Source organism: Cnephaeus nilssonii (assembly GCF_951640355.1).
Source record: "Cnephaeus nilssonii genome assembly, chromosome: 8".
NCBI lineage: Eukaryota > Metazoa > Chordata > Mammalia > Chiroptera > Vespertilionidae > Cnephaeus > Cnephaeus nilssonii.
This window is the reverse complement of record NC_137079.1, coordinates 56397367-56410365: the sequence shown is the minus strand read 5'-3', so window position 1 is coordinate 56410365 and position 12999 is coordinate 56397367. Positions and strand designations below refer to the sequence as shown.

Below are 12999 nucleotides of genomic sequence, written 5' to 3'. Positions count from 1 at the left end.
ACATCATATTAAAACTGTCAAAAGCCAATGATACAAATGAATTTTAAAGGCAGTCAGGGGAAAAAAGATAATAAACAAAGGCATTGCAACTAGGCTATTAGCAGATTTCTCAGCAGAAACTCTACAGGCCAGGAGAGGGTAGAAAAACACACAGTCAGCCACCATAATAATGTTTGGTCAGTGATGGACTACATATACAATGGTGGTCCCATAAGACTGTAACAGAGCTGAAAAATGTCTATTGCCTAGTGACATTGTAGCTATAACATCAAAGGACAAAGGTTGCAAAATTCAGCTCTCCCTCTTGGAAGCATGCCAGCTCCTTTCCCCATCCCTCTCTTCTTTCTGTTAAATTCCAAGGGCTCCTTATTTTGTCTCTGTCACTTGTTTCTTGAGCCCATTTCTTCAACAGCTCACTTCTACTTCTGTAACTTTCTAAATAAGCTTTCTATTATCCTATATAATAAAGAGTTAATACGCTAATTAGAACAAACAGCCAGACGACTGTCTGGACAAAGCCGGAGCTGCAAGGGGCTGCAAGGGCCAGCCGGGGCTGCAAGGGGCTGCGAGGGCCAAGCCCCTTGCATGAATTTCGTGCATCGGGCCTCTAGTTAAAAAGAAAAAGTTTGCAAAATTCAACAAGGCTGTTGTTGAGATGGCAAACAACTTTAACTTGGATGTGAATGAGGATGGCATTAAGGAGCTCCTAGAAGTGGTTCCTGAGGAACTGACTAATGAGGAATTACTGGAAATTGAACAGGAATGCATAAAGAAGAGGCAAGAGAATAGAAAAACATGAGAAAAACAAAAAGATGAACCCTCAAGAAAATTCAGTGAAGGGTTTAGCATAAGTTTTCCAGACCTCTACAAGCTCCTTATGGAGCCCCAACAGTGAAAGGTTATCATTAATAGAGAGGAATGTTCATGGCACATTATTTGCTTACAAGCAAATCTATGATAGAAAATAACAAGAAAAAGCAAGCAAACCATCACAAACATTTCTGAAAACAGTAACACCTCCTCAACAAGATTCAGGCAAGTCCTTCGGGAGGTATTCCAGAATAAGGCATGCTATCATAGAGATGACAGCTCCATGATTATTTCCCCTGAAGACCTTTTAGTGGGATAATAAGTAGAGGTGGAAGACAGTGGTACTGATGATCTTAACCCTGTGTAGGCCTAGGCTAATGTATGTATCCGTGTCTTAGTTTTTAACAAAAAAGCTTAAAATGTAATAATAATAATAATAATAATAATAATAATATATAGACATAAAGAGTTCTATACAATGTATTTGTGTTTTATGCTAAGTATTATTAGATAGAAGCCAAAAAATAATTGAAGTTTATATAGTGAAAAAGATACAGTAAGGTAAGATATAGCATAGAAAAAAATGTTTTTATAAATTTAATGTAGCTTAAGTATACAATGTTTATAAAGTCCACAGTAATGTATAGTATTATCCTAGGCCTTCACATTCACTTCACCACTCACTCACTGACTCACGCATGGCAACTTCCAGTCCTGCAAGCTCTATTCATGATAAGGGCCCTATAAAGTTTACCATTTTTTACCTTTTATAGTGTATTTTTATTGTACCTTTTTTATATTTATTTAGATACTAGAGGCCCGGTGCACAAAATTCGTGCATGGGGGCGAGGGGGTGTCCCTCAGCCCAGTTTACACCCTCTCCAATCGGGGACCCCTCAAGGGATGTCCGACTGCCCGTTTAGGCCCGATCCCACCAGACATCCCTCTGGCAATCCAGGACTGCTGGCTCCCAACTGCTCGCCTACCTGCCTTCCTGATTTCCCCTAACCACTTCTGCCTGCCAGCCTAATTACCCCCTAACCACTCCCATGCCAGCCTGATTGATGTCTAACTGCTCCCCTGCCAGCCTGTTTGCCCCCAACTCCCCTCCTCTGCCAGCCTGGTCACCCCTAACTGCCCTCCTCTGCAGGGTTGATCGCCTCCAACTGCCCTCCCTTGCAGGCCTGGTCCCTCTCAACTTCCTTCCCTTGCAGGCCTGGTCCCTCCCAACTGCCCTCCCCTGCTGGCCATCTTGTGGTGGCCATCTTGTGTCCACATGGGGGCAGGATCTTTGACCACACAGGGGCAGCTATCTTGATCTTGTGTGTTGGAGTGATGGTCAATCTGCATATTACTCTTTTATTAGATAGGATAGAGGCCTGATGCACGGGTGACCAGCTGGTTTGCCCTGAAGGGTGTCCTGGATCAGGGTGGAGTTCCCTTGGGGCATGGAGAGGCCTGGGCAAGGGGCCTGTGGTGGTTGCAGGCCAGCCACTCCCCTGGCAACCCAAGCAGAGGCCCTGGTATATGGAATTTATTTACCTTCTACAATTGAAACTTTGTAGCCTGGAGCGGAGCCACGCCTCCTGCTCGATCCGTGGCTGCCGCCATTTGTTTGGATTTGTTCACCTTCTATAATTGAAACTTTGTATCCTTGAGTGGAGGCCTGGGCTCGCCAGAGTGTATGGAAAGCTTGGCTTCCTCTATTGCCGGGGAAACCCAAGCCTCCCTTCTGGTAGCCATCTTGGTTGGGATTAATTTGCATACTCGCCCTGATCGGCTGGTGGGTGTGGCTTGGCTGGTGGGCGTGGTTTATGTAGTGGAGTGATGGTTAATTTGCATATTACTCTTTTATTAGAGAGGATGTTTAGATACACAAATATCATTGTTATAATTGCCTACAGTATTCAGTACAGTAACAAGCTGTAGCCAAAGACTGATAGGCTATACCATGAGTCAGGTTGTATAGAAGGCTATACCATCTAGGTTTGTATAAGTGTACTCTTATGATGTTCACATGATGACAAAATCTTAGTGATGCATTTCTAGAACATATCTCCATCATTAAGCAACACATGACTGTAATGAAATTATTAAAAGATAAAACTTCCAGCCTCCAATATGATATCTCACAAAGTTATCCTTTAGATTTGAAGGAGAAATAAAGGCTTTTGTAGACAAACAAGAGCTGAGGGAGTTCACCACCACTAGAACTGCCTTACAAAAAAATGATAAAAGGAGATCTTCAAGCTGAAATTAAAAGACAACAGTACACATAACTCTGATTAACAGAATAAGAATATGGTCATTGTTTAAAATAGCATATTAATCTATTAACTATAGCATAAAGGTTAAAGAGTAGTAAAAACAGTTACAGCTGCCCTAGCCAGTTTGGCTCAGTGGATAAAAAACATTGGCCTGTGGACTGAAGGGTCCCAGGTTTGACTCCAGGCAAGGGCACATACCTCGGTACAGGCTCTATCCCTGGCCTTGGTCGGGGTTGCATGTGGAAGACAACCAATCCGTGTGTCTCTCTCACATAGAAGTTTCTGTCTCTCCCTCTCCCACTCTCTAAAAATAAATGGAAAGATATCCTCAGGTGAGGATTAAAAAAAAAACAGCTACAGCTACTACAACAAAATCACAGTATTTTGTGACATCAAAAGTATGAAAGGGGGAGATCACCTAATTCAGGTAATCAAAGAGACTGTGCCACTGCATCCTGCAGGACACCTACTACATAAGGACACCCTACCAAAACTGGGAGTCACAGCAGATCCATCTAATACCTATCACTATAATAGAGGAATATGCAAATTAGCTGGGACACCATAACATCACAACAGAACAGCAGGGACCTGAGGCTGCATGACGCCTGGCTGGGGCGAGGGACCTCAGGCCCCACCCCGCGGGGCTTGACGGGGGACCTCAGGCCATGGCCCCCACTGGCGGGGCTTGACGAGGGACCTCAGGCTGCGCCCACCGCCCCGGCACCAGGCCAGGGGACCTGAGGCTGCACCCCCCACCCGGCAGGGCTTAATGGGGGACCTGAGACTGCGCCCCCCACCCAGCACCAGGCCGGGGGACCTGAGGCTGCACCCCCCACCCAGCGCTGGGCTGTGGGACCTAAGGCTGCGCCCCCCCCACACCTGGAGGGGCTTGACAGGGGTGGGGCTGTCGGGGGTGAGGCCCAATGGGGGTGGGGCCAGCCGGGTCTGGGTCTCCTGCGTTTTTGAAGCGCATGCGGGTGGTGGGTGGGGACTTGACTCTAGGTCCCGTGGCGCACCCCAGACTCTGACAGGAGGGAGATTTTCATATACATTTTACTAATTTTCTTTTTTATTTTTTTATATATATTTTATTGATTTTTTACAGAGAGGAAGGGAGAGGGACAGAGAGTTAGAAACATCCATGAGAGAGAAACATTGATCAGCTGCCTCCTGCACACCCCCTACCAGGGATGTGCCTGCAACCAAGGTACATGCCCTTGAATGGAATCGAACCTGGGACCCTTCAGTCCGCAGGCCAACGCTCTATCCACTGAGCCAAACCAGTCAGGGCCATTTTACTAATTTTCTTTCATCTCTGACACTTCTATTATAGAGAAAGGGCAAATAACAATATTAAAATATTTCCTCTAAGTAATTCCCTTTTAATGTCGGGCCACCAGTATAGAATAAAACACTAAGAGGCAGCCAAAATGGGAAGACAAAGAAACATGCCTAATGAAAAAAGAGGAGAAATCTCTAGAAAAAGAAATGAAAGCAAGCAATTTATGAGATATAGAATTCAAAAATATGGTTATAAGTATGCTCAAGGAACTTAGTGAGAACAACAGAATGGAAAAAAACAAAAACAAAAACAAACCTACACATGGAAACAATAAAAAAGAACCAGTCAGAAATCAAGAATACAATATCTGAAATGAAGAATAGACTAGAAGGAATAAACAGTAGGTTGGATGAAGAAGAAAATCATATCAGCAATTTAGAAGAAATGGTAGCAGAAAACACCTAATCAGAGCAACAAAAATTAAAAAGTATTTAAATAAATGAGGATAGTTTAAGGGACCTTTGGGACAACATAAAGCGTAACAACATCCTCAACATAGGGGAAGAGCAAGAACAAGGGATCAACCACGCTTTTGAAGAAATAATGACTGAAAACTTCCCTAACATAGTGAAGGAAAAAGCCACACAAGTGCAGAAATCATAGAAAGCCCCAAAGAAGAACTCAAAGAGGCCAAAACCATAATTAAAATGGCACAAGTTAAAGATAGAGAATCATAAAAGCAGCAAGAGAGAGACAGTTACCTACAAGGGAACTACCATAAGACCAATAGCTGATTTCTCAACAGAAAACAAGAATGAAATCATATCAAGTATACATCTTCTCTGACTATAATGGTATGAAACTAAAAATCAATCATGAGAAAAAAACTGAAAAACATACAAGACATGGAAGTAAATAAATGTTAGTAAACACTGAAAGAGTTAACAATGAGATCAAGGAAGAAAGAAAAGATACCCTGAAACTAATAGAAATGAGAACACAACAACCCAAAATCTATGGGACATAGCAAAAGCAGTCCTAAGAGGGAAATTCATAGCATTATAGGCCTATCTCAAAAAAAAACAATCTAACTATACTTAAAACAAGAAAAAGAACTAAAAACCAATATTAAAATATTTCCAAGTGAATAGAAGAAAGGAAATAATAAAGATCAGAGCAGAAATAATTGAAACAGAGTATAGCCTTACTTGGTTTTGCTCAGTGGATAGAGCATTGGCCTGCAGACCAAAGGGTTTTGGGTTCGATTCTGGTTAAAGGCACGTACCTGGTTGCAGGCTCCTCCCGGCCTGGGCCCTGGTCAGGGCACATGCAGGAGGCAACCAATCTATGTGTTTCTCTCACATCAATGTTTCTTGCTGTCTCTCCCTCTCTCTTCCACTCTCTCTAAAAGAAAAATCAATGGAAAAATATCCTCAGGTGAGGATTAAAAATATTACAAACAACTAATGCCAACAAATTAGACAATCTGGATTAAATTCTTAGAAACCGTACAATCTTCCAGAATTCAATCAGGAAGAATCAGAAAACCTGAAGAGACAGATTACAACTAATATGTATAAAGCAGTATTTAAAAAAACTACCCAAAAAACAGAAGTCCTGGCCTGGATGGCTTCAGAGGTGAATTTTACCAAGCATTCAAAGAAGAACACCTATTCTAAACTACTCCAAAAAACCCCAAGAGCAGAGAACACTCCCAAGCTTATTTTATGAAGCCAGCATCATCCTGATTCCAATAGCAGATAAAAACATTACAATCTCTCAAACAAGCAACAGCTAGTATCTGCATAACCCATACCTCTCAATAAGTGGCCCCAGACCCGGCACTAGCAGCAGCCAGCCTTGGTTCACAGGTTGGCCTCTCCTGAGTACCTTCAAGCTCAACACAAGTAGCTGCCATGTACAGATTGCTTGTAGCTCATGCTGGGTAGTACCAGGCAGGGCACAGGCAAAGGCTGACTTTGCACCTCCCAGGAGGCCTCAGACCCAGTGTACCAGGTGGTCAACTTCAATCACGTTGGATTACAACACTACCACCTCCATGAGTGACACACTCACGAGGAGGACTCGTTTAGCACCAAAGCCCCACTGAAGCAAGTCATGCTCCACAGCGTGGGCTCCTGCTCTTCAGTTATAGCTGCAGCTGATCCTAGCAACCAACTGACTTGGGGGTTAATCCCTCCCAATGACGCCAACATAAATCAAGGCTCAACTACAATAGGACAGTGGACACAGCTCATACAGGGGTACACCTGGAATGCCCAGCTCAGGTGACTGGGGAGGCTGAGCCATGGGCCCTACAGGACACCTACTACCAAGTCCAGGAGACATAGCAAATCTACCGAATACATAGAAACAAATACAGGGAAGCAGCTAAAATGCAGAGACAAAGACACATGTCACAGGTGAAAGAACAGGAGAAATCTCTAGAAAAAGAACTAAATGAAAGACGCAAGAAAACTACCAGATACAGAGTTCAAAACAATGGTTATGAGGATGCTCAAGGAACTTAATGAGAACTTAGTGATAACATCAACATAAAAAAGGACCAGTCAGTAATGAAACATATACTAACTGAAATAAATAATAATTTACAGGGGCTTAACATTAGAATAGAGGACGTGGAGAACCAAATCAAAAATTTTGAATATAAGGAAGCAAAAAACATCCAATCAGAACAGCAGCAAGAAAAAAGAATCTAAAAATATGAAGGTAGTGTAAGGAGCCTCTGGGTACCAATTTCAAGGGTACCAACATTTGCATCATGGGAGTGCTGGAAGGAGAAGAGAGGAATGGTGAGTCAGGCTCCTTAGGAATGAGCCTTCCTAGTACTGTGAAACTACACAATCTCACCAAAAGGCTGGCCATCAACCCCCTTTGGATTGACTGATAACTAAATGGGGAAACTGTGGACAAAAGGAGGGTTCTAAAATAAAACAGACAAGTTCAGTGATGAAAAGTAAATTCACAGATTTATCTAGTCATAAATTCCTAACTGGGCAGGTCATGGTGGGTACTCACATCTGAACATAGAACTTCATCAGTAATAGGTTTTTAAGCAAGCCCTGTTCATTATTCTTGTGCATCTAGGTTAACACACCTTAATCCTCTTTTCCAGGCTCCTGAAAAACCACCCTCAAGGGAGCACAGAATCTTTACTACCTCACACCTTGCTTTCACCCACTTTTATGGTATTTTCCTTCCATTCTCTCTCTAATTCCTAATGTATAAAAGAAACTGCAGAACTGTTATCCTCAGAGCATTTCAGATCTTTCTTCCTGGCACTGTCATTGGCTTGACTCAAACTCTTTTAAAACTAAAAATTATCTAGAGGTTTGGACCTTCCTTATGTCAACACCTGAATAATTTGGAAAAATTAAATGAAAATAATTTAATTCAGATAACATTTATTTTCAGAAATATAGTTTGAAGTTCAGATAAGAGAACTAGGTAGATAAACAGCTAAAATTGGAAATAAGAGCTTAAGGCTTTGAAGAGTGGTCAGTGGTTAAGTCAAACATAAATATGAGAAATAATTGCATAAAGTAGAGGCTCTCTTGGAAAAGCTCAGAAATTCAAGGTAAATGCGTATGAAATATATGCAACATCCTAATAAGGAACTCTTTAATTAAACTTTCAAAGAATGTACAATACACACAAAAAATTTTAAGAACAACTGCCACAAATTATAATAGAAACTATTCATGGGAATGAATGTGAATGAGGTTAACAGGAGCAGAAATGGTTGAGAAAAAAAAAGTCATGAAAACAGAACTTGCAAAATACAAATAAAAGGCAAGAAAAGAACTAAAGGGACTAGAACTGGTTTGAGAAAAAAGAGAACCAAAGTATTAGGGAATCAATACCTCAAAAGTTAAAAAAAAAACAACAAAAAACAGGCAGCATCAACATTTTCTAGTTATAAATACAGGTCAAAGAACAAAGTTTATATAAAACCTTTACATTTAGTCAATATAAACCATTGGTAACACTGAGGTTAGCAATTCTGGTTGAATATAAATAGAAAGAAGCGATATTGAAAAGCATTAAGAAATAAATGGTTGGAGGCAAATGAGTAGAAAATTAAAGACTACTATTTCTCAAGGTTCACCTCTGAAAAGAAAAGAAAGCGAGAATGCAAATGACTAGAGGAAAAGTAGGATTTATTTTTTGTTTTGTTTTTGCTGCTATTGTTGCTGAGTTTTTCTTCCTTAAAGAATGAAAGATTGATTTTCTATGCCAAAAAGAGTCTGTAGAAAGGGAAAGATCAAAGGAAGGAAACAGGGTTAAAGTTCATGAGTAAAATGATCACCTTACAGTTCTTCCTGTAAAACAGGAACAAAAATATATTTTAATGTGGTTAGAAAGGTACCGTAACAAGTATGGGTGAAGGGGGAAAGACTACAAAAATTCCTAAAAGTCTTATTTCTTAAAACTGTAAAGCACTGATAACCATGATGCCTCAGAACTTGTTCCCTTACAATAGCAGCTATCACTATGAAAATGTTATAATAAAAAATAGAAAACAGTTAATAGGAAAGTACAGTATAGTAGTAAATTAAAAACATGACTCGAATCTAAAAGCTTTAGTTTAAATCATTGTTTAGTCACATGCTATAGCTAACTCTGTGACTCTAGGCAAGTTATCCTGACTTTGTGCTTCAGAGCCTCAAATGGAGGTAACAATGCTTACCTCATAGAACTCGGTAGAAATAGAAAACTTATCAATGAATACAAATGTTAGGTGGTAGTGGCAGTAGCAATGATAGTGATAATAGTAACAGTAGCAATAGTAATGTAACCTATTTGTGTTTAATCAACAGTATTTAAGGAAGGAGGAAAGGACTAGACTCTAAAAAAAAATGTGCCACATTCAATCCTTTCAACTACAGAAAGAAACAAGTATAATTCTCCTTATTATACTAATAAGGAAATCAGTTAGTAAGTGGCAAAACTAAGATTTGAACACTGTTATATGTGGACTCAAAACTTACTTTCTTTTCACCACACAACACACTATCTTCAGAGGAATACTTAGCATTAGCAGCAGGAGCACAAATTTAGGCATTCTGTTCTTTACTACTAAACTCACAAAATCTGGGTACATAATTAAATGTCTGCCTTTCAATTTTATCTTTTGAAAAATTGAGTTTGATTAGATCTTGAGGTTTCTCTTCAGCAAAAAAGTTCATGATTTTATAAAAGTGCCACATTTAGTGATATGTAAACTCACAAAAGGTTTTAAAACAGCAGAAAACCTTTTCTGTTTAAAAAACAAAAACAGAAAACTTGAACATACAAAAACAGATTTTTCTTCACATTACCAAAAACAGATTTTTCTTCACATTACCAAAGGAAAAACTAGTATCTAATTTTATTTTATTATTAGCAAGTATAATTAAGCAAATGTTTGAGAGAACAAAACATCAATCTTAAGTATTTCAAGATGTCAATTTTAACACCTACACTTTCAATAATGAAAAAGAAAACTCAGAATCCTGATACACCTACAGAACTATAATCAAATAAAATACAGATTTACTGAATTTTATTTCATGCTGAAACTGCAACCAGGCTATTTTTGTTTTAAATATCAATATGAATACCTCCTGCCTTAAAACCCGCCACTGGTTTCCTATTATCCTTCAGTGACATCCAAAATCCTTAACATGACTCAACAAAGTCATGTGATTTGGCTCCTCTTTCTGGTGCTATCCAATGCCATTCTTCCCCTTGCTCTTTTTTCACTTTCCTCCAAGACACATTTTCTTTCACTTTAGGGCTTCATCCAAACTGCTCTCTAAAACCTAGAATGCTCTCATAGATCTCCATTCCCATCCTTTTGACCCAAGCAAACTGCCTTTCATTCTTGAAGGCTGAGATCAAATGTTATCATGACAGGAAAGACTTTCCTGACCTCCCAGACATATATTTTGACAACATTCTGGACTTCACAACACTTATAATTACTTGTTCAACACTTGTCTTCTCTGCTAACTGGTAAACAATATGAAGATGGTCATTTCACATCTTGTTTCCTACTATTTTCCTAATATCTAACACATTGTTTAGCACAGAGGAGATTAAATAATCAATAAATGTTTCCTGGATGAATACATTCAAAATGGGAGGCAAAGTCCAAAACCATGAGATGCCTTACTAGTACAAGTACCTAAAAAGTTCTATACAAATTTGAGTTACATCTTACAATTAGCTCTTCTTCAGATGTTCCTCCCTCAAACAGATGCTATTTAGCAATTATACAACTTTAAAGTAAAGCAAAAAATTCCTCCAGATCATGAACCCATTCTAAAATTTCACAAAACCAAGGTTAGAAACCACAGGTCTTAAATTATTGGAGCTTTAAAGCTCATCATCTAAAAGAATTCACCTGAAATACAATTAAAGGGACAGAAACTTGGATAAGGACTTAATTTTACCACACCAATGTACATTATAGAAGGACCAATCCCAATTCCTACTACTGCAGTGCCTTATTTACTCCAAAAGTAATGACTGCAGTGCTAGTCATCTGAGTAGGCTACACGATACCTGGAATACGCTTTGTTAAAACTAAAGAAAAATTATAGCTTTGGCTGGTTTGGCTCAGTGGACAGAGCGTGGGACTGTGGACTGAAGGGTCCCAGGTTCAATTCCCGTCAAGGGCACATACCCACTAGGAGGCGTGCAGGAGGCAGCCGATCAATTATTCTCTCTCATCATTAATGTTTCTATCTCTCCCTTTCCCTTTCTCTCTGAAATCAATAAAAATATATTTTTTAAAAAAGAAAAATTAGCCGAAACCGGTTTGGCTCAGTGGATAGAGCGTTGGCCTGCAGACTAAAAGGTCCCAGGTTCGATTCCGGTCAATGGCATGTACCTTGGTTGCGGGCACATCCCCAGTGGGGGGTGTGCAGGAGGCAGCTGATGGATGTTTCTCTATCATCGATGTTTCTAACTCTATCCCTCTCTCTTCCTCTCTGTAAAAAAATCAATAAAATATATTTTTTTAAAAAAAATTATAAGCATAAACACTAAGTAACTATAACTAATTTTAGCTTAGTGGGGGGAAAAGGGAAATGGCAGTAAAGTGGTTAAGTAATACAAAAACTGAAGGCTTAAAAAGAATACTATTTTGACTAATAACATTTTTTAAAGTTTTCTGTTCACCTAAAACAGTGTTAATTATAAACCAGGCAGCATTCAAAGATTTGCTTAACACATATTCATTATTTTCTCCAATTTAGAGATGAAGAAACAGAGGCACTGAGTTAAGCAACTTACTCAATGTTATACAGCTGGTAAGTGCCAGAGGCAGAACTCAAATCCAGCTATTCTAGCTCCACGGTTCTCCCTCTCAACCACTACACAACACTGATGCTCTCTCCTTCCAAATCCCTGAAATACGGCTTCGATCTGTACCACCCCACTCCAGTAAAACTATTTTTGCTAAGGTCACCAATGACGTCTACCTTGCCAAATCAAAGGGTCACATATCTGCTGCCATCTTTTTCACCCATTCTGCAGCATCCCATCAAGTTCACAACTTGCCTCTTGTCATATATTCCTTTAGTGACATATATCCCATTTTCTTCCTACCACAGACCTGGGCTCTCTTCTCTTGCATATCTACCCATTTTTCTAGGAAATCTCCCACAATTCCATGCCTTTAAATATCATCTACATGACTACAAATTTCTCTAGTCCTGGCCTTTGCTCTAGAGTCATATACCCAACTTCATATTTGACATCTCACTTAGATGAAACCAACCATCTTACCCTCCTTCCCTCAACCTTTTTTCTCCCAGTCTTCTCTACCATCACCCATCCAGTTGCTTAGGCTAACTTCCTAGTCATCATCCTGACTTTCCTTTCCCACATCTCCCACATAAAACCCATCAGCAAGTCCTATCAAATCTACTTATAAAATATATTTAGTTCTGTCTCCATTATCACTCTAATGCAAATTACCTACATCTCTGCCTACAATGCCCTTCACAATGGTCTCCTTGCTTCCATTTTTGCCTCCTTAATCTCTACAAAGCAGCCTAAGTTAAAGCAAAATCAAATCAGTCTTTGCTTGCTTTAAATCATCTAACGTATTCCATTATAATTTAAATAAAATCCTAGCTCTTGAACATGTCCTCAAAGATGCTACATGACTTGGCCCCTATTTCTACAACTTCATGTCCTTCCATTCTCTCCCCCACCACAAGGTTCCTTGGAGCCATAACTACCTTCTTTCTCTTCCTAGAACACACCACGATCATTTCTGCTACAGAGCCAGTGCACTTGCTGTTCCTTCCACAAGAAACATTCTTTTTCAGACTTTCACACAGATGGTTCCTTCTTCCAAGATGTTGTTCAAATGTCACCTCCCCTGAGGAGCCTGCTAATCAGTCTTTTACATGATCCTCTATTATTACAACCGTCACTATTCTTATTGTTATCTGAAGTTATCTTATTTGCTTACTATGCCTTGTCAACTTTGGAATTTGAAAGCTCCATCCCCAACGCTTCCCATAGTACCAAGTAGGTGCTTAATAAATTTATTGAATGAGTGAATTTTCCCCAATGCACTTTAAGTTTATTGTTAAGTCGACCAATTTTATAAAGCAC

The 12999-nt window shown here is 39.7% G+C and overlaps 1 protein-coding gene across 20 annotated transcripts in view; it reads right to left on the bottom strand.

The window, feature by feature from the left end:
• RBM26 (RNA binding motif protein 26) overlaps positions 1–12999 on the bottom strand; it is a 90154-nt gene that overhangs the window by 75814 nt on the left and 1341 nt on the right. The window lies entirely within an intron of this gene.